The sequence below is a fragment of the Castanea sativa genome, chromosome 8 (genome assembly GCF_040712315.1).
Source record: "Castanea sativa cultivar Marrone di Chiusa Pesio chromosome 8, ASM4071231v1".
NCBI lineage: Eukaryota > Viridiplantae > Streptophyta > Magnoliopsida > Fagales > Fagaceae > Castanea > Castanea sativa.
In genome coordinates, this window is record NC_134020.1 from 8,646,895 (window position 1) to 8,671,824 (window position 24,930).

Genomic DNA, 24,930 nt, shown 5'->3' on the forward strand with positions numbered 1-24,930 from the left:
CACCAATAGCAAACCCTTCATCCACCACCATCAACCAAGCTCCACCACCACCAACGGCAAACCCAGAAATCCACAACCACAACCACCGCCACCAATAGCCCTCAACACAACCACAACCTCCACCAAAAAATCCGAATAAATAAAAAATCCAAACCTACCAACAGCCCTCAACCAAAACCAAAACCTTCACCAAAAAATCCAAGTGAACAAGCTCCACCACAGCCCAAGCCTCAAACCACCACAACCACAACAAAAAACCCAAACCCAAATCCTTAGATCGAAGACCCAAACTCAGCCATCTCTGCCTGGGCTCATGATTCGGCGATCTTGAGATCTTGGTAAGCTTCCGATCTCTGGGTAAGCTTCTGACCCCTATCGCTGGCGAAGATTCCGATCTCTGGTCTTGCTCTCTCTTTGATGCCACAAAAAAGAGGAGAGCTCTTGGTTAGTGAGAAGAGAGAGCTCTGGGTAAAAGAAAAAAAATGAAGAAGGAGAACAGATAAAGAGAAGAAGGGGTTGCTTGATGGGACAAGTCATACGGGTGGGTTCCATTCTTTGCTTAATTTTACAAAAATGCCACTGAAACTCAATTCTCAATAACTGAAAACACCTATTTATTGTTTCTTATTTCCATCACTCTAACTCAAAATTTGTGAGTTTTGAGTGATGGAAACACAATGTGAAAATCAAGCCAAACAAAAAAATTTATTTGGGTCCCATGTGTTTTGATAACTTAGTTATGAGTTTTGATAACTTAGGCCCTTAGGGCCTGTTTGGTCTCTAAGTTCAAACTCACATTTTTATAGTTTTAAACAACATTACACACATTTTCACACTTTTTTACCCACACATATTTCAAAAAATTACAAAAATCCCATCTCAAATTACAAAAATCTTATCTCAAACTACTTTACCAAATATCTCTTTAGTATCTTCAGATATACTGCTTTAAAAAAATCAGGATGCCTTATTTATCTACAAAGTTATTCTAGTTATTTGTTAGAAATAAAAAAAATAAAATAAAATGATGAGTCACAAAACTACAGGCAGTCAATTTTGCTTTCCTTTTTATTTATTTTCTTAGCCTTTGTTCGTGGTTAAGAGATCAGATACCATAAGACAGGAAGGCCACAAAACAAAAGCCATCGCATGGAGAGTTGTTGTAGTCTCCTGGGAGCTCTGAACAGCTCAAGTACTGCTCTCAATCTCAAACCCTCCAAACTCTCAAACTACTGTCATCAACTACCATTGTCTCCACTACTTCCACCACATAAACCCACTCTCAACTTCGCTTTCTTCACCAATGTTACTACTACAACTAGTTCTCGCTTTCCTCCTTTTGGTAAGTGAATTCCAAGTCCTTTTTTGGTGTGTTTGTGTTGTTGGCTATGTTTTTTTCTCAACTTTTCTGTAAGTGCTTTGTGGGTTTTGTACAATTCTTCTTAAACCATTCTGGGGTTGTCCTATTTTGTACTGTTCATTGTGAGAGGAATAAATAGTCTCTCTCAGATAAAGCTTCATGGGGTTCATGTTATTCTTGCTTTTATTTATTTATTTATTATTATTATTTTTTTATCAATGGGACTCTTTCTCTCAATACTTTTTTTGTGTGGTAATTGATAAACTATCGAGCTTCTTTAATATAGTAAGTAAAATTTTAATTGTGAAGGTAGTGTGACGTTTATTTATAATATGCTCTTTCACAATTGTGTTATCATTTGAAAATCTAATGCTTTTGTCTCTAATACATAACAACGACAATGATAACCAAGTTTTAGTTCCAAAATTTTGGGTTCGGCTATTGATTCTCCATAGATTAGTCAGTGTTGGCCACATACAACCAAGCATTAATTCCAAAATTTTGGGGTTGGGTATGGATCCCAATTGATTAGTCAAGGTCGGCCACATGTATTTTCTAATCCATATAATTAATTTTTATTTGTTATGTACTTTGAGAATGAATTCTAGAATGGCTTTATTTCACTCAGTCAGTTGTTATTTGGATTTTGCCATAGTTTTATTTGCAACACCAGAGAGCCAGTTGAGTGTTGGGGTTGATGCTGATGCAAGAGAATGGGCAATGCAAGGTTAGTTGTGTTTATATGAATTTGGTTTTATATTCACTTTTCAGTTTTGAATTTGTCAGATGGTTTATTAGAATTTATAACTACACTGCCACTCTTCTGTTTGACAGTACATAAATTGGGTATTTATTTTTATTTAATGGACAGGAAATAATGTTTAGTTTAGATATAATTTTGCTTCCGCGTGTTTTAGACTTCTTAAAGTTGAACTGATGGTCCGTTTGGATTGAGGGAGAGTAGAGTAGATTTAGCACAAAATTAGCTTATTTTTAGCCAAGTCTAGTCTCCTCCCCTCCACTCCCCCTCCTTCCCCCCTTCATCCAAACAGGCCATAGGAGTAGTGAATTGTTAACACGTCTAGAAATGCTTGTCATGTTTTCTTTATTGAAGGATCATCTGATTTGTTAGCAGAAAAATTGTGAAAGATAAAAGTAATATTTTCTAAGATACATCTAGACTCTTGTGGCCTAAGTTTTCAAATGATTAGTTCCCTTTGACATTGCAGATCAAACAATTATCTGATGTCGATTGAACTCTAGAGTTATTGATTAATCCACCCTGAATACTCTTATATGCTTCAAACGTAGGTCAAAGATTTGAAATAATTTGTTTGGATTTGCCTCGTGTGATTCACTTACTACTTGGTGTTGACATGACCCTGTGGCAATTTTTTGTTACTTTAGTTAACAATTTCCTCTCTCTTTCAACTTCTTGTACCCATTCATCAGTAGATTTTGGTACTCAAATGTATGCTCACTTCTTGTCTTGGTTAATAATTTACACCATTCATCAAAAAAATAATTTACACCTTTTGTATTAGCATTATAAACAACTTTGAAAATCTAATAATTTTGGAGTGATTTGTGTCTAGAATGATTTAGAATAATTTTTTCATGACTTTGCAGACCTTTGGCACATGGAATTACCCTAAAAGCCAAGGCTTTGTGCTGCTTCTTTAAACTCCTTCTTAAGTTGAATTTTTGATGAGTTGGTAACACTGTTGTAACTGCTCTGGTGTTCCTAGCAGATTTTTATTCCCTGAGGAGGGATGTAGAGATTACCTCAGCACGTGTTGAAGATATTAGAGCCTCTTCTGGTCTGCAGCAATTACAAAAAGAACTTGCAGCTTTGGAGTTGAAAGCAGCTGATAGCTCTCTTTGGGATGATCGAGATAAAGCTCAAGAAACCCTTTCAGCCCTAACTGATGTCAAAGATAAGATAAAATTGCTTTCTGAGTTCAAAACCCAGGTACATCAGTTTTCTGTTACTGTCCAGGATTTCGTATTGCAGTTGCTTTCAAAACCCTAGATTGATCATGAAGCCTGGTATTTTGATGTATTATTTCATTATGTCACTCATCTACATAAGTTCATAGTATGCAGGAATCCATAATTGTTAGATTGACTTGTTAATATGCTCGTTATTTTTATCTTGCAACCTGTCAAAGGAAAGGAGAAGATTGAGATTGACACTTGATTAGCTGTTTGTATTCTTGATGGTTTTTTTTACTCATCTTTGGTGGGTGATGTGATATAGGGGGTGATATATCTTCACAGACTGTTATAATTAAGAGAAGGCGTTTTAGTTATGAACCTGGTCTGGACCAAGCTATGGATTTGTTTACAGCAAAGCCCTCTCAAAAATTTTCTTCCTGGGTGCCAAGTTGACTAGCCTGGTCAGACCACATAGTTAATGTAAAAATCATGTTCTGGTTGGATGAATGGGGTGCCATCTTAGTTGGAAATGTGGAAGTGTCCTCTGGTATTTGTTTTCAGGTTGAACTAGTTGTTGACCAAGTTGGCTAAAAAAAGGGCTACTCAACTTTGGAGAAGCACTTGACACATGGCCAAACTAACTACTCATGTTTCATGCTGTGCATGTGCTTTTGGATCTGATTGATGTAGTGAACTTCTAAGATCTATGTTATTTTTCATCAGACATTGTAGAGCATATTGACCAAGATAAATTGAATGCAGGTTGAAGAGGCAGAAACAATTGTTAAGCTAACTGAGGAGATGGACTCCACAGATACTGGACTTCTTGAAGAGGCTGCCAGTCTCATCAAAGAATTGAACAAGGCATTGGATCGATATGAGTTGACAGAACTTCTTTCTGGTCCTTATGACAGAGAAGGTGCTGTTATCTCTATCACAGCTGGTGCTGGAGGTACTGATGCTCAGGTAATATTTGTTCTACATAAAAAGGTAACCGAATTGTTTTCCTTCTTAGTTCAAATTTGAAATATGATGGAAGTGTTGGAATGACTGTACCAATGCCTAAAACTGCTTGAACCCTAGAATTCACTAGTGAAAAACCTTTTACCCACAAGGTAACATGAGAGAAACATAAATTGTCAGTAATTGCATAATTGGAGAAAAACTATCTTCTTGGAAGCCTGAGATTAAGGCAGAACTCAAGAATAAGTGATTGTGGTAGTTAATGAGGTTATTAGTGTTTTATTTGGTTTTTTTTTTTTTTCTAGATCAAGGGTATTTTCATAATTCTATAATTGTCAGTTGTATGTTATAATTGTGGGCCTTGGGTTTATTTTATTGATAGGATGAGTTTAATTTCATTCATCAGCTTTTATGTTCTTGTTCTTATTTATTTAAATTTGAAGTTTGTTGACGCCAAGGGGTTGGGTCAATGGTTCTCAAGGCCTCATGGTTTTGAAACTTCTAGCCAGCATCTTAGAGCCACCACCAAGGGAATCCTCCTTGTAATAACCTAGTGTATGTGGGATGGGGGACTACACATACCCAAGTCAAGAGTCAGGTACTTGAAGAGCTCTGGATATCCTTGTTTCTAAAAAGAAAAGAGTTTGTTTACTAGCCAAAGTAGGAGTTCTGGTTATATTTACAAAATTTAAGATTTAGAGTTTATATAAGTGTCATTGTACTCAAATAAGATAGATGCATTTGAATAATAAGAATTGATTATTTGGTTGTGAAAGGCTTGTGTGCCTTAGTGTGACCTTTCTCCTTTCTTTTCTTTCTTGTGGTACGTTAATGCGCACTATTTATGCTACTATTGATACAGCCATGCAAAATTAATTTGCTATTACTTTGCAAATTAGTCTATTCAAGAGTTAGTTTATGGGGTCCAAGTGTGAAGTCCAAATGAAGTATGATATGAACTCCACCAATAATTGTGATGAAACCCGATAACAATGATGGTTTGGAACCCCAAGATCGTTAGATAAGATTTGTTGAGCCTTGACCCGTCATCTAATCAGATGAAACACCAAGACTACGTTGGATTGAAAACGCCACACCAAGAATTCCTAAGAAACTCTCAAGAATCAAGGTGATAAGTTTGGTTGATTGAACGCCACAAGATTAACTTGATAAGTTCAAGAGTTCTTTTAAGAACCAAGAGGAACACAAGACCTCACAAGGAGAATAGTTTTTCTGAAAACCAAAATTGATCTTTAAAATTCGTACTACCCATCTACATACCTGGAACAACCCTCCAAGAATAGGCAAGTCATAATTACAGCTTTGAAAACAGCACAAAAATTAAGCAAAACAAGTTCCCACGTTTTTTTTGGATTCTTGGACCTTTAAAGGCAGTCAAACAAGGTAAATGACTAGATTAATTTGCCTCTCTCAAGTGCTTTGATGACATGGACTAAGCCTTGATTATTATTTGAGCCCACCTTGGTCTTTTCAGAATCAGCCCAATTCTCTTGGACTAGCCCATTTAGTGCTTCCTTGAAATGTTTAGCTCTAAGTCTTGTAATTGGGTCACTAGGAAGTGACAAAGGGTCATGTGCAAATTCAACTCCATTTCCACGTGTATGATCAGCATGACCAGCTCCTTGATTTGCATCATTCTCCCCCTCTTGAGAATGATTTGTCCTCAAATCATCACCTACATCAAAAGGAGACAAATCAGCAACATTAAAGCTTGCACTAACACCATACTCACCTGGTAAGTCAAGCTTGTAGGCATTATCATTGATGCGCTCCACTACTTGAAATGGTCCATCACCCCGTGGTAGGAGTATTGAACGCCGTTTTTCTAGAAAACGATCATTCCTGAAGTGCAACCAAACCCAATCTCCCGGTTCAAACACTACCTTCTTGCGTCCCTTGTTGGCTTGATGGACATATTATTGAGTCCTCCTTTCGATGTTCACCGTGCCTTTTCATGAATCATCTTTACAAATTCTGCTTTCTTTTTGCCATCTAAGTTCTCACGTTCACTCAAAGGTAGAGAAGTTAAATCCAAAGGTGACAATGGGTTAAAACCATAAACAATTTCAAATGGTGAAAACTTAGATGCAGAATGTATACTTCTATTGTAAGCAAATTCAACATGTGGCAAACAATCTTCCCATGTTTTCAAGTTCTTTTTAATGATAGCACGCAATAAAGAAGACAAAGTTCTATTTACTACTTCAGTTTGACCATCCGTTTGTGGATGACAAGTAGTAGAAAACAACAACTTGGTTCTCAACTTTCCCCACAAAGTCTTCCAAAAGTAACTCAAAAACTTTGCATCTCTATCAGAAACGATGGTCCTAGGCATACCATGTATCCTAACAATTTCTTTGAAGAATAAATCAGCTATATGTGATGCATCATCAGTTTTGTGACATGCAATGAAGTGTGCCATCTTGGAAAATCTATCTACCACCACAAAAACCGAATCTCTCCCCTCTTAGACCTAGGTAAACCTAAAACAAAATTCATAGAAATATCAGTCCAAGGTTCATTAGGTATTGGCAAAAGGGTGTACAAACCATGGGGTTTCAACTTAGACTTAGCCTGTTTACACGTGATACACTTCTCACAGATTCTTTCCACATCACGTTTCTTATGAGGCCAAAAAAAATGATCATGCAAAATTCCTAAAGTCTTAGCTACACTAAAATGACCCATCAAACCACCACCATGAGCTTCTCTCACAAGCAATTCACGCAAAGAACACCTAGGCACACAGTTTATTCTCCCAAAACAAAAATCCATCATGCCTATAAAACTTACCAAATGCCACTTTTTCACATGCATTGAACACATCACCAAAATCAGAATCTTGTGCATACGCATCCTTAATGTATTCAAAGCCAAGCATTTTTGTATCTAAAATGGAAAGTAAAGCATACCTTCGGGACAATGCATCAGCCACCACATTTTCCTTACCTTGCTTGTATTTGATCACATAAGGAAATGTTTCAATGAATTCCACCCACTTGGCATGGCGTTTGTTCAACCTTTGCTGTCCTTTCAAATGCTTCAAAGATTCATGGTCTGTGTGAATCACAAATTCCTTTGGCCATAGGTAGTGTTGCCAATTTTCCAAAGCCCTTACCAAGGCATACATCTCCTTATCATAAGTGGGGTAATTTAGGGCTGCCCCTCCCAACTTTTCACTGAAATAAGCAACTGGACGGCCTTCTTGCATCAAAACAGCTCCAATACCTATTCCTGAAGCATCACACTCAATTTCAAAAGTTTTAGCAAAGTTAGGTAAAACAAGCAAAGGTGCATTAGTTAACTTTTCTTTGATCTGATTAAATGCCTTTTCTTGTTCTTTCCCCCACTTAAAGGGCACATTTTTCTTAATGACTTTAGTAAGAGGGGCGGCTAAGCTACTAAAATCACGCACAAACCGTCTATAGAAACTAGCTAAGCCATGGAAACTCCTCACTTGGCTGATTGTTGTAGGCGTTGGCCACTCTTGGATTGCCTTCACCTTTTCCTCGTCCACCTTAATTCCTCTTTTACTAACAACAAAACCAAGAAACACAAGCTTATCCGTACAAAAGGTGCACTTTTTGAGGTTAGCAAACAATCTTTCTTCCCTTAGAATTTCCAAAACAGATTTCAAATTTATTACATGTTCTTCCAAATTTTTGCTATAAATTAGGATATCATCAAAATACACAACTACAAATCTACCAATAAATGCACGATTAACATGGTTCATCAAACGCATAAAAGTGCTTGGAGCATTAGTTAAGCCGAAAGGCATCACTAACCACTCATACAAACCATATTTAGTCTTAAAAGCAGTTTTTCATTCATCACCTTCCTTCATCCTAATCTGATGGTAACCACTCTTAAGATCAATTTTTGTAAAGACGCAAGAACCATGTAATTCATCCATCATATCATCTAATCTAGGAATGGGATGACGATATTTTACCGTTATGTTGTTGATGGCTCGGCAGTCAACACACATCCTCCATGTTCCATCCTTCTTAGGAACTAATAACACCGGGACCGCACAAGGACTCATGCTTTCACGCACGTATCCCTTCTCCAATAATTCACCTACTTGTCTCGAAGTTCCTTGGTCTCCTCGGGATTACTCCTATAAGCAGTGTCGGTTTGGAATTGATGCACCAGGTATGAAATCAATTTGATGTTCAATCCCTCGAATTGGAGGTAAACCATGAGGTACCTCTTCGGGAAGGACATCTTCAAACTCCTACAAAAGAGAAACAACATTGCTTGGCAAAGTTCCGACAAAATCATTAGTACATAAAAGAGCCTCCTTGTACAGGAGTACAACAAGGGGCTGGTGTGAAAATAATGCTCTCTTGATCTCACTTTTTTTTGCAATGTAATTGAATTTTTCCTCTCCTGCTCTCATTATGGCCGAAATCATCTCTCTTTCTTTTTCACTCTGATAAATGTTTTTTTTTTTTTTTTTTTTTAAACTCTTTTTTTTCAATTTCGGCCTTCCTTTCTTTTTCCTTTTTCTTTTCATTTGATCTTCGTAACTTTAATTGGTCCTCCCTGACCTGTTTTGGAGTTAATGGCACAAGAGTAATGGGTTGCCCTTTAAGAGTGAAAGAATACTTATTTGTGAATCCATCATGCTTAACCCTCCGATCATACTGCCATGGTCTTCTCAACAATAAATGGCATGCATGCATGGGAACCACATCACATAGCACCTCATCCTCATATTTGCCAATGGATAATGCCACCAACACTTGTCTTGTCACCTTGATTTCGCCACATTCATTCAGCCACTGAAGCCGGTAAGGTTGAGGATGTTTCAAGGTAGTTAAGGCCAATTTTTCCACCAAATAAGTGTTGGCTACGTTTGTGCAGCTTCCTCCATCGATAATGACACTGCAAACTTTGTTATTTACAAAGCACCGAGTATGAAACAAGTTCTCCCTTTGGTTACTTTCTTCCTCCTTAACTCGCACATTGAGGACTCGCCTTGTTACTAATAAATCTCCAAACACATCATTTTGCTCATCATCGGCATCCTCCAAAGATGGCATGTCAACATTTTCTACTTCTTCCTCATTCTTCGACTCAAGCTCGCCTTAAGCATTTATCACCATCACCCTTTTGTTTACACACTGGCTGGCTATGTATCCCCGCCCCTGACATTTAAAACACTTAATATCACGGGTTTTAGAACTCGAAGCCTCGTGTTACCTACAAGTAGTGGCGGTCTTTGAGTTGGCACTCTTAGATGGTTCAAATTTTGGCTTATTTTGCACTGCCGTCCCTTTTTGGAGCTGTCTTCCACTGACTGGTCATAGGTTGTCCCCTCCTAGCCAATCCCTTCCGTTTGAATTGCTCCTCCACCTTTATGGCTTGATGCACCATATCCGTTAATTCAACATAGTGTTGCATCTCAACTATATCCGCAATCTCACGATTTAAACCATGCAAGAACCTAGCCATTGTGGCTTCCCTGCCTCTTCTACATTAGTCCGGATCATAGCTACCTCCATCTCCTTGTAATACTCATCCACACTCTTGGAACCTTGAGTTAACCTTTGCAACTTTTGATACAGTCCCCTATAATAGTGATTGGGTACAAAACGCTTCCTCATAAGCATTTTCATCTCCTCCCAAGTGTCTACGGGTGGCTCTCTATTCCTCCTCCTATTAATCAATAATTGATCCCACCACACAATGGCATAATCAAGAATTCAATTGCAGCCAACTTAACCTTCTTTATCTCCGAATAGTTGTGACAATCAAACACCATCTCCATTTTAGTTTCCTACTCCAAATAAACTTCGTGATCATTTTTGCCTTGAAAAGATGGGATTTTAATCTTTATGTTTCCTAAATCATTATCCCTCCTAGGCCTACCCATCCTAGCTTCTCTATTCCCATACCCACGCTCAAACCTCGCCTCGCTCCCATATGGCTCATCAACCTCCTACGACTCCGCCTCTTCCTCAACATTCCGCCATGGAACACGCCCACCTTGCCGCTTGTTGTGGATGTCATGTTGCCGGCCTCTAGGAGTTCCCGCTTCTACCCTATCCAATCTCTCATGAATAGGTTCAATTTCAGCCCTCAACATACGCCTCATCTCCCCTAGCAAAGTTGCTTGCATTTGGAGGTTCTCGATGTTGTCGAAGTTCTTCGCCTGTGTCTTCTTCTTGATTGTTGGCCATGTTTAAAATCTACAAAACAAGGTTAGAATCCTCACAGCCCTCCCTCACGTGTTTCACTCAAGAATTGATATGCTCGCACTCGTGTTTTCACTCTAAACGGCTTTTACCCTCTTATGGTCTCACACACTCTTGCCTTTTTCCACTCTTTTGTGTCTTCTTTAGTTCTTAATCGAACTTCAAGAAACTAATTCAAAATAATCCAGCAGTAATTTAGAATGATAAACAACCAAAACTCATCAAAAAGGTCAAGAACTTGAATAAGGTAAGGAACAAGATTGAGAAATTTTCTTTTCTTTTCTTTTTTTCGTTTTTTTTTTTTTTTTTTTTTTTTGGTTTTTTTTTTTTTTTTTTTTTTTGGTGCAAGAAACAGGAAATAGAATGAAAATAAAAAGATAGGCAAACTTATCTTAGAACCAAAGCTCTGATACCAAATGATATGAACTCCACCAACAATTGTGATGAAACCCGATAACAATGATGGTTTGGAACCCCAAGATCGTTAGATAAGATTTGTTGAGCCTTGACCCGTCATCTAATCAGATGAAACACCAAGACTACGTTGGATTGAAAACGCCACACCAAGAATTCCTAAGAAACTCTCAAGAATCAAGGTGATAAGTTTGGTTGATTGAACGCCACAAGATTAACTTGATAAGTTCAAGAGTTCTTTTAAGAACCAAGAGGAACACAAGACCTCACAAGGAGAATAGTTTTTCTGAAAACCAAAATTGATCTTTAAAATTCGTACTAACCATCTACAGACATTGAACAACCCTCCAAGAATAGTCAAGTCATAATTACACCTTTGAAAACAAAGACAAAAATTAAGCAAAACAAGTTCCCACGTTTTTTTTGGATTCTTGGACCTTTAAAGGCAGTCAAACAAGGTAAATGACTAGATTAATTTGCCTCTCTCAAGTGCTTTGATGACATGGACTAAGCCTTGATTATTATTTGAGCCCACCTTGGTCTTTTCTAATCAGCCCAATTCTCTTGGACTAGCCCATTTAGTGCTTTCTTGAAATGTTTAGCTCTAAGTCTTGTAATTGGGCCACTAGGAAGTGACAAAGGGTCATGTGCAAATTCAACTCCATTTCCACGTGTATGATCAGCATGACCAGCTCCTTGATTTTCATCAAAGTAAGAGTTATGTGGTTTTAAAGGTCTAAGTATGAGTCTTTAAGGGCTAAAACAATTTTTTATTTGAGTTTCTATTTTGTGATTCCCACGATTAATGGGTATTTTGGTACTTTAATTGAGTCTTGAATTTTCTAGGAGATCTTAAGTATCTTAGGTTTTATTTTCTTTAGGTTTTAGTTAGTCTTTTATTAGGTTTTCAGTTTACTAGTCAAACTAGGAATCTTAATGCTACTAATTCAAGAAAGAGCATATATATATATATATATATATATATATATATATATTTGTGTTCAACGCATTCAAATAGAAGGAGTTTATTAATAAAATTATTAAGTGCACTATTCATAGCTTGTAGACAAATTTGATGTTTGTTTCTTCTTACCTCTTTTGCAACCCTAAATCAGATCTTTTGTTTTCCTACTAAAACCATAGCCATTGTTGAATCCTAATCTGTCTTTCTAAAGTGCTAAGCTGTAATTTACAAATTCTCCTAACCCTAAGTCTACAACAAGCACACAGAAAATAGATATCCTAAATGTGTCTTACTTCATAAATATTATTAATCAACAAGATGAATGTGAGTGACTCTTTATTGTTGGTACTTATAGTCCTTAAGCTTGCTAAAGTTCTAAACATAGAATCAAACTTCACATGAAATCAAATCACTAGAATTGCTACATTCCTAGAAAAAATGAGTCAATGTTCTTCCTAGGGAATCAAGTAGGAATCTTTTGTGATTTGTGGTTGGCCTGTTTACCCTTCTGGTGTTCAAGTTTTGCAAGTAGTCAGTCTACTTATCAAAAAAAGGTTTTGCAAGTAGTCTAGGGCCACATGTCCTGCATCACATTTTCTTCTGATAAGTAAAAATACGTTTATTCAAGAGAGGAAGTAAGTCAAACACTCAAGTTGTGGATTGGCCTACTCCTAAACAATTACACCCTCAAATTTAGGTCTAGAAAATCTAAATAAGATGGTTGGATACTGCCCAAAAAGGTCATCTACACAGTGATCTCAAAATCATTTGACCTACTCTAAAAACCATCAAAGGTCCTTTATGAAAAACAAATAAATGCCATCAAAGGTCCTTCTGTTCCTCTCTCCCTCCAAATGGTCCACAATACATACAAAGAAGTAGCCTTCCAATTTTTCAAGTGCCAAGGATGATGGAAGGTTCATTGCCAACACTCCAGTAACATAAGCACAGTTTTTGGCCTGACCCAGGAGACGCCAAAGAGCACAGAAAGGACCACAAGTCCATGGCCAAAGGGCAGTACACTAGAAGATGGTTAACAAACTCTCAATTCTTTCACACATACAGAACCAATCAACATTCAAAATGAGTGTTTACAAAGATTATTCACTATCAAATAATTTTACCCAGTGCTGCCGGCCAAACAAATAAAGCTACCTTATGAGGAACCTTTACACACCAAATGCTCTTCCAAGGAGAAATTGAACTTATTTAGATCCTCTAAGATGCTCATAAAAAGAGTGTACCTTGAACCTTTGACTCTCTCCAAGAAAGTTGGTCATCACCATATCCTTGAGGTAGGTGAGAATACAACATGTCAGAGAGACTATCTATTGCTTCCAACTCCCTATCTTGAAAGGGCCTACGAAAATGAGAATCCAAGTGCGCCTACCTCTCAAGCAAGAGGCAACAGATGCATTCTTTTTACTGACACTACACAATTCTGAGAACATACCGTGACGCTAGAGTCATTGCACCAAAGATCGTGCCAGAATCTTTCCTAAGCCCATCCCCAATGGTAAACTTAAGAAAGCCACCAAAAAAAAAAAAAAAAAATCCTACCTGGCTCTGATGCTCCTCCATAAGCATATCCCATGTATATGAAAATTAGATGAGAGGCAAAATGCATTTTTTGCAGTAGGATTTTTTCTTTTGTCACTAGTGAATTGGGTGCCCTCCCTAGGATATTTGAAGATTTCAGACCTCACCATCTGAAATTAAAAAAAAAAAAATCAGCTGAGATTGTCTTGCCCCTGTTTATTTCCCACCCAATAAGAGTATTGCTTGGAGCTAGTAAAAAATTGAGAATCCTGCCTATTATACAAAGTGAATTAGGGGGCTGATCATTACGTTACCATTCTGACCATCCGATTATGGGCATAAAATAGGCTTGCCTACTTTCGATAATATTATAAACTAGTTTTTGCCATCCAATCTATGGAATACTTTGACTGTACTATCCATCTAGACTGGACTATCCACTTGATGCTATAATATTTGCCTTAGAAATGTAGAATGAGATCATTGGGGGTCTGTAAACTAGGGACTCTTCTACTGAGCATATGGTTATTGTGATGTATGCAATGGGCATTTAGTGCTGGCAGGAGTGATTTCAGACCGGTCCAGCTATTATGAACTATAACCATCTAGCACTTTGCTGGTTAAATGTAATGTTAAATAGGCAGATGGTCAAATGACTTACTTTTTTTTTTTTTTTTGTAAGTTTCACCAACCCTCTTTGTATATAAATGTAATGTTAAATAGGCAGATTGTCAAATGACTGACTTTTTTTTTGTAGATTTCACCAACCCTCTTTGTATTGGAACATAAAATTACTTCCATTATATATTATAATTTTTTTCCTAGAGTTTTAATGACATCTAAATCCTGAATTGCTAGGAAATGCAAAATCTAACCCATGGTCTGTGAGATGCGAATAACAGAAAGAAAAAAAAAAAAAAAAAAATTCAAAAACAAGAATGCTGGAATTATGTGTCTTACCCATACACGGAGTTGTTGCAGTTTTTTTATTATGATGACTTGAGAGTTTCAGGGATCATAGGTAATATATATTCAAACTTATTCGGGCATTACTAGGACTGCATACATGTTTTGAATTAATGTAGTGTGCCTAGGGCTTCTAATGTGCTCAAATATTGAAAATAATCCCAATAATTGTATGAATGCTAATTTGGCATGATCGGGCACAACGTTTCATATGCTATGGATATACTTTTCCATGTCTCAATCTCTCTTTAATCTTTTTTCTATTTACACTATACAGGAAGAAAATATTCCTTCTGTTGGTTATTATTTGATTAGTGATTTCCTTGTTTATACAACCAGAATTTTTGGCTGAATTGAATTCCCATTTAGAATGCCCAGACCATTGGACCTACTGGTTCTCTAATGTGACAACAATATAAAAAATTTCCACCTGTAATATTTTATAGGAACTTTTCAGTCAGTGGTAGCTCATCTAATTGTTTGTTAGGACTTATAGTATAATGGTTGGCACTTTGCATGCAATTAGTGGTTACCTAGTTATGCGTGAACGTTGATGACTTGATGATGAACTTAAGTTTTCCTTACCCCATTTGTGTAAATTTTTTTTGATAATTTCCAGTGCAGGATTGGGCTGACATGCTTCTTAGGATGTATGTGAGGTGGGGAGAGAAACAGAAATACAAAACAAGAGTGGTTGAGAAATCCTCTGGAGAGGAAGCTGGGATTAAGTCAGCTACAATTGAAGTTGAAGGTTGTTATGCTTATGGTTATTTGTCTGGAGAGAAAGGAACACACCGGATTGTGCGACAATCTCCTTTTAATGCCAAAGGTCTTCGCCAGGTAACTTTAAACTCTTTTGGATAAATATAAGTATGGGTAAAATCTGATTTTATATGCAAAAAAAATTAAGAAAGAATGCTCCAGATGTGATGTTAGACAGGGCAATTTTTTTTTATCAAAAAAAAAGAAAAAAAGAAGGGGCCAATTTTGGCCACCATCGCAATTGTCATTGGAATGAAACCTGGTCCATTCATGGCCTGATTTTCGGGGTAGCTAACAAAAATGATTTTCTGGTCATCAGAAAAGATAATTGATTTTCAATCTGAAACAATCCTTGCTCTTTCAATTGAAGAGGGTTAAAAAAATATAACATCGAACAAGACACTTACTACATATCCATACCTTTATTTGCTTGGTGGATGTTTTCTAGTCAGATCTTTGAAATGAATTAATGGGTTAGTCCTGCTTTATGACCAAAATAAAAAATTCAAATAATTAAAAAAGAGGAAATTGCCAAGAAAGTTCACGTGCAACCCATTGTAATATGTTGGAGACCCATTTATCTCCAACACGTTCCAAAAAATAAAAAAGTAACATTTAGGAGATCCTTTTTATATAAGCACTACTAAAGTGATTGCACAAACGGTAAAAACTTGGTAAAGCAAATTTTCCTTAAGTGCTGTAAGTTAAGGTTACCAGTCCTAAATGTTCTGGTGTTTATAGTGTTCAGGGTCTTAGGATTTGTGGATGCAATGCCGATATTGAACACTTGGGTTGTCCATCAGGTTTAAACTAGTCTTATTCATAGTTGTGCAATGTATTTACCAAGCAACCTAATCTAACCTTGATCTTCGAGTTCTGAATGAAAGATATCTATCTCTCTCTGGAAATTATCAGATGTTTTCCACTGTATTTTTTATTTTGAAATTATCTGCAGACAAGCTTCTCTGGTGTTGAAGTCATGCCTCTTCTTCCTGAAGAGTCGATGAATGTTGAAATACCTGAGGAGGACCTGGAAATCAGTTTTTCTAGGGCAGGTGGAAAAGGAGGTCAGAATGTAAATAAGGTTGAAACAGCTGTGCGGATTACTCACATCCCCACTGGCGTTACTCTTCGCTGCACAGGTCTTCTTTACCACTTGAGTATAAAATTTATTTATTTTTGTGTTGTATGGTATTCTCTTCTTTACCACTTGTGTCAGTCTTAGTATGCTTGTCCATGCTTCTTAGGGGGGAGGCGAAGAAGAGAATACCACTTTGATTAGTCTAGTGAAGGCTGTGCTTAGACTAAAAAATTGGTTGAAACTTAAAAAAGAGGTTTTGAGATGCCTTGTTCAAGTAGATAATTCCGTTGGCTTTACTGTGGAGATAACAACTTGTTATAATTATCACCATCCGTGCCACCAGGCACTATTTTCTGCGATGTGATGCGTCTGCTAGAGCATGTATTTCTGTAAAATGCACCACTCACATAGTGTGCAACCATCAATGGCAAGAATGAGGCAAATTTTTGAATTAACATAATTGATTTTTTAAACAACTCTAGAATTTGTATCTTTGAGCACCCAGTTCAGCTATGTTGACTTTAAAATTGGAAAATGGCATGTTTGCACATTTCAATCAAACTTGTGTTGTGCAGGCACATGCTTAGCCCCACATTGGGGGGGTTTATTAGGTCAAACTGGGAGTATAAGTAATTATTAGGAGTCTCAATTATAATTTGATCAGTCCTGAGGTGTATGCCCTTTTCTTGGGTCATGAGCGTGACACACGACTTTGGGTGTTTTTTAGGTCATACTGGGCTATATAAGTGATTGTAGAGAACCTTAATTGTAATTTGACTAGTCTTTTTGGGATGTAAGCGTAGGTGTGGGCCGTGTGGCTAGCCTTTCCTCAGTTTTGACACAAGTGTATGGAAATTATGCACTATAAATAATTTCTTTTTTGTTATGTCAAATCTTTTGAGCAATCATGTCACCTCCACTGCCTCCTAGACTTGAGCACTTGTTTCTATCTAAAATTGACAGCATTTACTTTCTCTTGACTACAATGCAGAAGAGAGATCCCAACTAGCAAACAAGATCAAGGCTCTGAGCAGGTTGAAAGCCAAGTTGCTAGTCATAGCTGAGGAGCAACGAGCATCTGAAATCAAGGAAATAAGAGGAGATGCGGTAAAGGCTGAGTGGGGCCAGCAAATAAGGAACTACGTATTTCATCCATACAAACTTGTCAAAGATGTTAGGACAGGATTTGAGACCTCGGATATTGCTTCTGTAATGGATGGTGAATTGGAGCCCTTCATCAAGGCTTACTCTCAAATACAAATATAGTATGTCTGTCACTTCAGGTGGGGTTAATTAACATCTAATAGATTTTTATTCATTAAGACATGTAGTCTACTACTTTATTTGATAGGTTAAGGGTAGGAGAGAGTAGGATAGTACTACTATGGCCGAAGAAATGTTTTTCCCTACGAAAATTTCATAATACTTGGAGGAAACACACACATATGTATTTTTGTTTTTTATTTTCTCAAGTTACATACCTATCACAAATATATATATTAAGAAGAAAACTGACAATATGTGAAGGTACTACATAATCTTATTGTCTTACTGAATTCATTATGGAATCAAATGAATTCAGCAAACATTTCACCTACTACATCAATTGGGGTTGGTAAGCATTTAAGAGATGAATAAAGAAGTTTTAGGAATTGTGGTAGCTATGTAATTTGAGAAAATAACAAGAATTCTAGTGGGTGTTATTTGTGTGAAGGGGAGAAAATCAAGAGCAGGTCAGAATAAAAAAACAAAACACACACACACACACATTTTTGGAAAATGACTTTGTTTTTGGAAAATTGACTCATTTCCCTTTGATTGATGTGATGATTCTGAAACAAGTTAGAAAATATTTTATATTGTTTAGTTTTCACGTGAAATTATATATGAAGTATTTTATAGGTGCAAAATACATTTTTAGTGCCTATATTTTGGGTAGGGGTGGTAAAATTGGATACGACTCGCAAACTCGACACGACACAATATGAGGAAATTAGCGAGTTATGAGTTGAGGCTTAATGGGTCGATATCATATTCGGGTTGACACGTAACGACTTGCTTAATAAACGAGTTGAATTAGTATCCAATCCATGGAATTCATTTGACATGTTTGACTCGTTTAATTAAAATGACATTTTACCAATATACCCTTGAAACCTTGGGTATATAAACTTATTAGTTGTTATGGTTTATTTTCTTTGACATATTATGATTGATTATTTGTGATATTAAGATATGCTTTAGTTTTGAATGATTATTATTATTAATTATGCAATTACTTATTAGTTTTATATTAATTTTTTTTTTTTTTGGTTTTTCATAATTCATACTAATTTGGTTAATACTATTTTTTTTTTGTTAATAAAATTTAATAAACAGGTTGATATGACTTACTTTTTTAATAAATGAGTTATATTAGGCTTGAGAAATTCGACTCGTTTAATAAACATGTTAGACAATTAGTGTTGACCTATATAATGGATACCATGAAGTTGACACGACACGAACCTCGACACGCGAACACAAATCGCCACTCCTAATTTTGGGCATATTCTCATTTTGGTTCATAAATTGATTTTGCGCTTATCTTAGTCCCTAAAAATGAAAAACCATTTCCATTTTTGGCCCTTGTCGTCAACCGGTAACAAAAAATGCATATGTGGCAAATAGAGTGTTTTACTTGCCGATGTGGCCATTAAAATATTATTAAAAAAATTTTACCTAGGTATTTAAAAATGTCACGTCAATATTTTTGTAGGGGCGGGTTCTCTGGATCCTAAGTCCAAGAGATAATAGGATTAAGGCGCCAAAGAGTCCAACACAATAAATTTGTAGAGAGTGAGCCTAAAAATTAGGTTTCAATGAATTGAACAATGCTCCTAATTGAATAAAGATAGTAAGATGGTAAAGAAAAACAGGCTTTATACAAAGAAATCCTTCCTTAGCAAAGTCTGAGGAGAATAGTTCTCGAATATATTTCTTTTAGATTTGATTACAATTTCAATTCTTGTTGCTACAGTATTTTTGTTTATAGATTCTCTAATATCCCCTGTATAATGGTGTCTTTCTTCCTTATATTCCTTTCCTTTGCTTCATCTTCACCCTCCACATGTAAGCCAAGTTGCTTGCTTTGATCCTTGTCCCATCAGCATCTTCTTGAAGTCTTTGGAAGTAGTTGTAAGGTTGAATATTACTGTTCAGGTATCACCTCCACATTAATGTAGCCAGAGGGTTAGCTGCAGAGCCTTTAATGCGGTGGTAGTAGCTTTCTCTTAGATATTTCTTAGCTTTCCTTTGTCTTATTCCCTCCTGGTGTTTATCCTTACCATTAGGATCATCCAAAGTGTTGCTCTTGATAACAGATCAAACCTTCTGACCTCTGCTTCGCTAAGCCGTTAAGGCATTCCTCCTCGGACTACTCTCCTTGACCCTCATCGCCAAAACTTTCCATAATTCACCAATTTGTACTTATTCCCTAACGTCTACTTGTCTTTGAATTACTAAATGTCCTTGAATAAGGCCCCGACCCAATATACATTCCTGAGCCTTCTCTCTCTACAATAGCCCCTTGAATTTCCCTTCTTTTTCTCCTCGGAAAAAGGAGAATTTCAATATTATAACAATCACTCGGCTCTTCCTCTTCACATCACCTCTATCCTGTGCAGTATCTTTTCAACTATCTAGAAGCACGCTCCTTACGTTTCGGCATCCAAGGATGCGTTTGCAGATTAATTTTCGCAGCTCCATGTTCCCCACATTCTCGCGGTGTGATGCGAATCCAACGGCTGGAGATTTTATGGGAACTTGAGCGGGGAGTTTTCCCGCGTGTTATTCTCTCTCAAATATATATATTGCTCAAAAGCTTCAACTACCTCACTTTTTGCACTCTCAAAATTTAAGAGCTAGTCTGAGGATCCTTTCTTCTCTCCCATAAGTTGTCTCTAGCAATTTCTTCCTTCTTTCTTCTCTTTGGTCTCTTTTGTCTTTCTTTTTATTTAGAGCTACTCTCTTCCTTAGCTAGTCTAATTTCACCTCATCTCCTTAGTACCTTTAATTTTCCTTTCATATGGGTAGATTTGCTTATCTAGTAGACACCCCCCGTAGGGCATAGAGAGCTTTAAAGCTCATTTATCGAATCCTACCAAGGGTCTTTATTAGGTATTACAAATAGGGGGAGTGGCATATCGTGAGTGCGTAATGGAGAAGTAGTAATCCCTATGATTGCCTTTATAGAGCAGGAGTGATGATAATCCCTACGGGTAGAGTTACTAGAGATTATCTAATAGCTCATAGGCTTTCCCCCCACCTAGTGTGCCCCCAATATGTTTAGGATCTTAGGTAGTGTAGACACCCTCAATAAGAAGATAAGCATGAACTTCACCCACCACGACGTCAATTGGATTTACAAACTCGTCACAATTTAAAATGGTAGGGTACTACCTAAAAACTAGGGTTCCCGAGGTCGGTACTTATTTCGTGCCTCCGAGTCCAACAAAAGCATGAATAAGGATTACTTAATTGTCTTAAGGGGAGTGGCACGATGGTCTTTACTTGTCCGGCGAGAGAACTGGACACCGAGGTGGGGTTTTTAGGTCCAAGTTTATTGTTCTAATAACACCCCTTTTTTCTGTGATACCAATATCTTCCGTGCTCATTTCTTCTATTTGTACTTGTAATTTATTTTTCCTCTCGATTTGTGTTGCTTTCTTAACGGTGTTTTTAAATCGTTTCTAATGATTTCTCAAGTGTGATAAGACACTCTACGCGTCCCGAACCTAAACCTTGTCCAAGCCAACCAGAATTTGGACAAAGTACTCAAGGCCGAGGGCTCTTTGTCCACATGGACGCGAAACAACTACATGAGCGACTCATCTCACTCCTCGGCTACGATCCGATATCATCTAGCTTCCCGGGCGCCCGTAGCTGCATGATCAAGGTCAAAGACCGAAGCGTCTACGTCTTGATAAATGTCGCCGATGCCAGGGCTTTCCTTAATCCAGGCCTAGTTCTGGAAGGTGCGCGGCTCAGTAGAGCTACCACTTCCATTTCACGAGGCGGGGAGGAAGCAACTCCCTCCCAACTAGCAATAAAAGAAGAAGAAGAAGTGGATTGAAGTCCCAGGTCTTGAGACTACGAGGACGACTTTCGAGGTCTTCAACCGGCCCTAATCCCATAAAGCCCTAGGCGGTGACTTTAGCCATCTTCCTCCAACCTAAGTAAGCCATTCCCAAGTAAGATCCCACTATCCCGGTAAACGCCATGGTGCTATAGTGAAAAAACAAGATCAAGCCTTCGCGAGTGCTGTGGAGGGCAAATGTGCCAGTGAAAGGCAACCTAGACTAAGCCTCCCACTCCTCCATCCACCCGAAGCTGCTCCAACCCTTGACCACTGGCGACAAGAAGAGGAAGAGGGATTCGAAGGGTAAGGAGGTGTTGGAAGAAGGAAAATACCATCTCCCCCAAGGAAGGCGAGCTTTAAAGGCCAAGGGGCAGAAAGCGAAGCCCAAAACTACTCGTAACAAGGTCTCTCAAGTGAAGAAGTCGCTAGTGGAGAAGGGGAATGCGCACCACCGAAGCCACGGGTGCCGGCCTAGAACCCCCACTTGTGTTGGTTGAGGCTCTTGGGGGTGTGTAGAACATACTACACTCCAAGTGTGGAATGAGGCCCTCTACCCGGTACAGGGTTGAGGCCTCCTCGGCACTTAGGAGCAAAGTAGATAATGTCTACTATCCCCTGCCGTCTGAGCTTAGCAGACCCCTCGATCTCCCAAGATGTGACGGCCGCCCCTCAAATATTCAGCAAGCTCCATCTAGGAGATACACCGCCAAGGACCTTCCTCTCCTCCCAACGGTCCTCTAAAAGGGGCGAACAAGTGGCGTAGTTGAAACCATAAAGCCTGTCAGTGCACCAAAAGATTCCTCGAGGAAGGAGGGGTGGTCTCTGAAAGCCAAGAGTTGGTTTGGCAACTTTCGCCATTCCTGCCAAGGAGAATTCCAAGGGTAAAGGCCCGGCATTCTCAGGCAATGTGAACCTGCCCACTTGATCCACCAAGGCTCCGGCCAAAAGACAAGCTCGTCCTCGAAATTAAGTAGCTCTTAGGATAGGTTTTTCTTTTCCTCTTTTTATTTTTTAAATTTAAAAAATGTACTTTTCTTTCTATCTAGCCCGATTAATTTGTTTATCTTCCTTAAGATGTATTTACTTTACCTTTTGCAAGATTGAACTTTAAATGAAAGTAACATTACATTCTTTCATACTTAAACGCCGTTTGTGCAAAGTTACATATAATGTCTCTTCCACTTTCAATGCTTAGCGGCATAAACATAATCTAATTTGAAATATTTTTACATCCTTAATCTTAATACAATGATTTAAGCAAGTGGGGGTTTGGCTTGTTACACCTGTCACGAATATAGCAGCAGCTCAGGCTAATTTCTCCCATTATTAATAATATTTAACAAAGCACACTTAAACTTTAAGACAGACCTTAAGTATAGTTCACTTGCAGTATCTCTGTACATTGTTGAAATTTCTTTTTGAAACTCACACAATGGTGAAGCATCTATCCATACAGTGACTCCACATAACCTTCCACTTAATATATAAATCCTAGGAGTTGGTAGGTGATAATTAGCTCACAAATAGATCATAAAATATACTTGCAAATGCTTTAGCGATGCTCAAAAGTGTCCTTTCAATTAAGTTACTATATGCAGTCTTTGTTACTCGGCATGATGTGAGACTTGTATGCTTAATTTATCCAAGGCATGTGATTCAAAGAACTTGACATGGCTGAGGTTTTGTTTAGTAATCCTTGTATAATCATAGTAATGCTCACCCAAGGCATGTGATTCGAGAGTCACAGCAGTCATGGATCTGTCCTTAACACTTATATACATGCTAAGGACTGCTAACTCACTCAAGGCAGGTGGTCCGAGAACCAGGCATAACCAATGTTCTGCTTAACATTTGTAATTAGCAATCAAGAATATTAATTTACCCAAGGTATGTGGTTCGAAGAACTAGTACATGATTGGAATGGTTCTGCTAATATTCTGAAGAAAATAATAAAGAATATTAATTTACCCAAGGTATGAAATTTCTAGGAACCAAGCATGTTGAGAATTTGTTCTTACACTTAGATATATGCCGAGCAGTGCTAACTGCACCCAAAGCAAGTGGTTCGAGAATCGATACATAACCAAGAATCCGTTTAACACTATAACGAGTAATCAAGAATATTAATTTATCTTAAGGTACGTGGTCCGAGGGACCAGGCATGACCGAGATTTTGTTTAACATTCCTAAAAACAAATAAAGAATATTAATATCAAATCATTTAGAGAGGAGGATTTTGAGAACCATAACATGACCGATGTTTTGTTTGCATTCCAACTGATAGTAAAACCAATACACAATGTCAAAGATAAAAAGATGGTAGAATTGCCTTTTATTAATAGTAGATCCTTCGCAGGTTATGTACATTCCAAGGACGTGATATACATTTTCATCCAAATCTTCTAAAGATAAATAAATACCCATTCAGTGCTATCTAGCAAATGCTGTAGCTACCCTTCCCAATTGGGCCCTAACTTTCCCCATGTCGGGTTTTCGCAGGTACCCTACAACCCTTCTTAATATGAAGTCTTCATGTGCTAACGGCTCTCTCAATCTTACATTTGAGTCATACCCCTGCTTCAGCTTCCGCGACAGTATGTGAACTGAACCACGTACATTTTCTCTCCCCTCTTAAATCAGATCCAAGCTCTTCTCTAAGAGGCCGTTTATTTGCGTTTGGATGGGACATGCTTGTCTTCAATGTAGGGAATCCAGTCCTCTAGAGGAATCACGGCCTCGTACCCTCATAAGTCATTGAAAATGGGTGTTTCCCCCGTTTGGTTATGAGAGTGTGAGCTGTACTGTTTGTAGCACACTGTGGCACTCTTCCATCCTATTTACCTTTTGCATCCTCTCAGTCTCTTCTGAAGCAGAATACCCTAAGAACCTTCTGAAATGACCAAAATACATTTGATCTTTTAGATTCTGTGTAGGTTTCATAGTTGTTTTGCTCATTTGAGAGGATTTTAGGGCATTTTCTCCATTTTAAGTAATGTCTAGGGGTATTTTATAATCATTTTAGATGTTTTGGGCATTTTGGTCAATTATGAGGCATCAAGATTTATGACTACTTATTTGTGCCTTTTTAGGGATATTCCTGCTCTTTAAGAGGTTTTTGGGTCATTTTAGCCGCTTCACAGAGTTTTGAGGCTATTTTGGCCAACCAATTAAGAGGTTTAAGGGTTTTTTTTGGAGATTTTGTGGTTTTGGGGGCATTTTGGTGATTTTGGGGAGTATAACGGTCATTCTAGTGATTTCAAGGGAATTCTGCTTTGTTAAATAAAATTATTTTACCCTTGTGAGAATTACTAAAATATCAAAAAACCTATAAATACCCCAAAACCTCTAAAATGACCCCTATTGAACTACCAAAATGATGAGAATCAACAAGCATTCAAGGATCCATTACAAGTCCCAGCTTCTGGTGGCATTACAAGAGCAAAGATCCAAGAAAATCAAAGAAGCATGCTAAAGCCAGCTAATTTAAGAGATTTGTGCCATTTTTATACAAGACATTCCAAACTCAGTCAAAGGAAGATGAAGAATTGCAATAAATTTGCACCCAAAGCTATTGAGGGTTGATCCGGCTATGAACTG

The 24,930-nt window shown here is 37.7% G+C and overlaps 1 pseudogene; it reads left to right on the forward strand.

Moving 5' to 3' along the window:
- Positions 1-1,097: 1,097 nt before the first annotated feature.
- Positions 1,098-17,655, forward strand: LOC142608403 (peptide chain release factor PrfB1, chloroplastic-like; annotated as a pseudogene).
- The last annotated feature ends 7,275 nt before the right edge of the window (positions 17,656-24,930 follow it).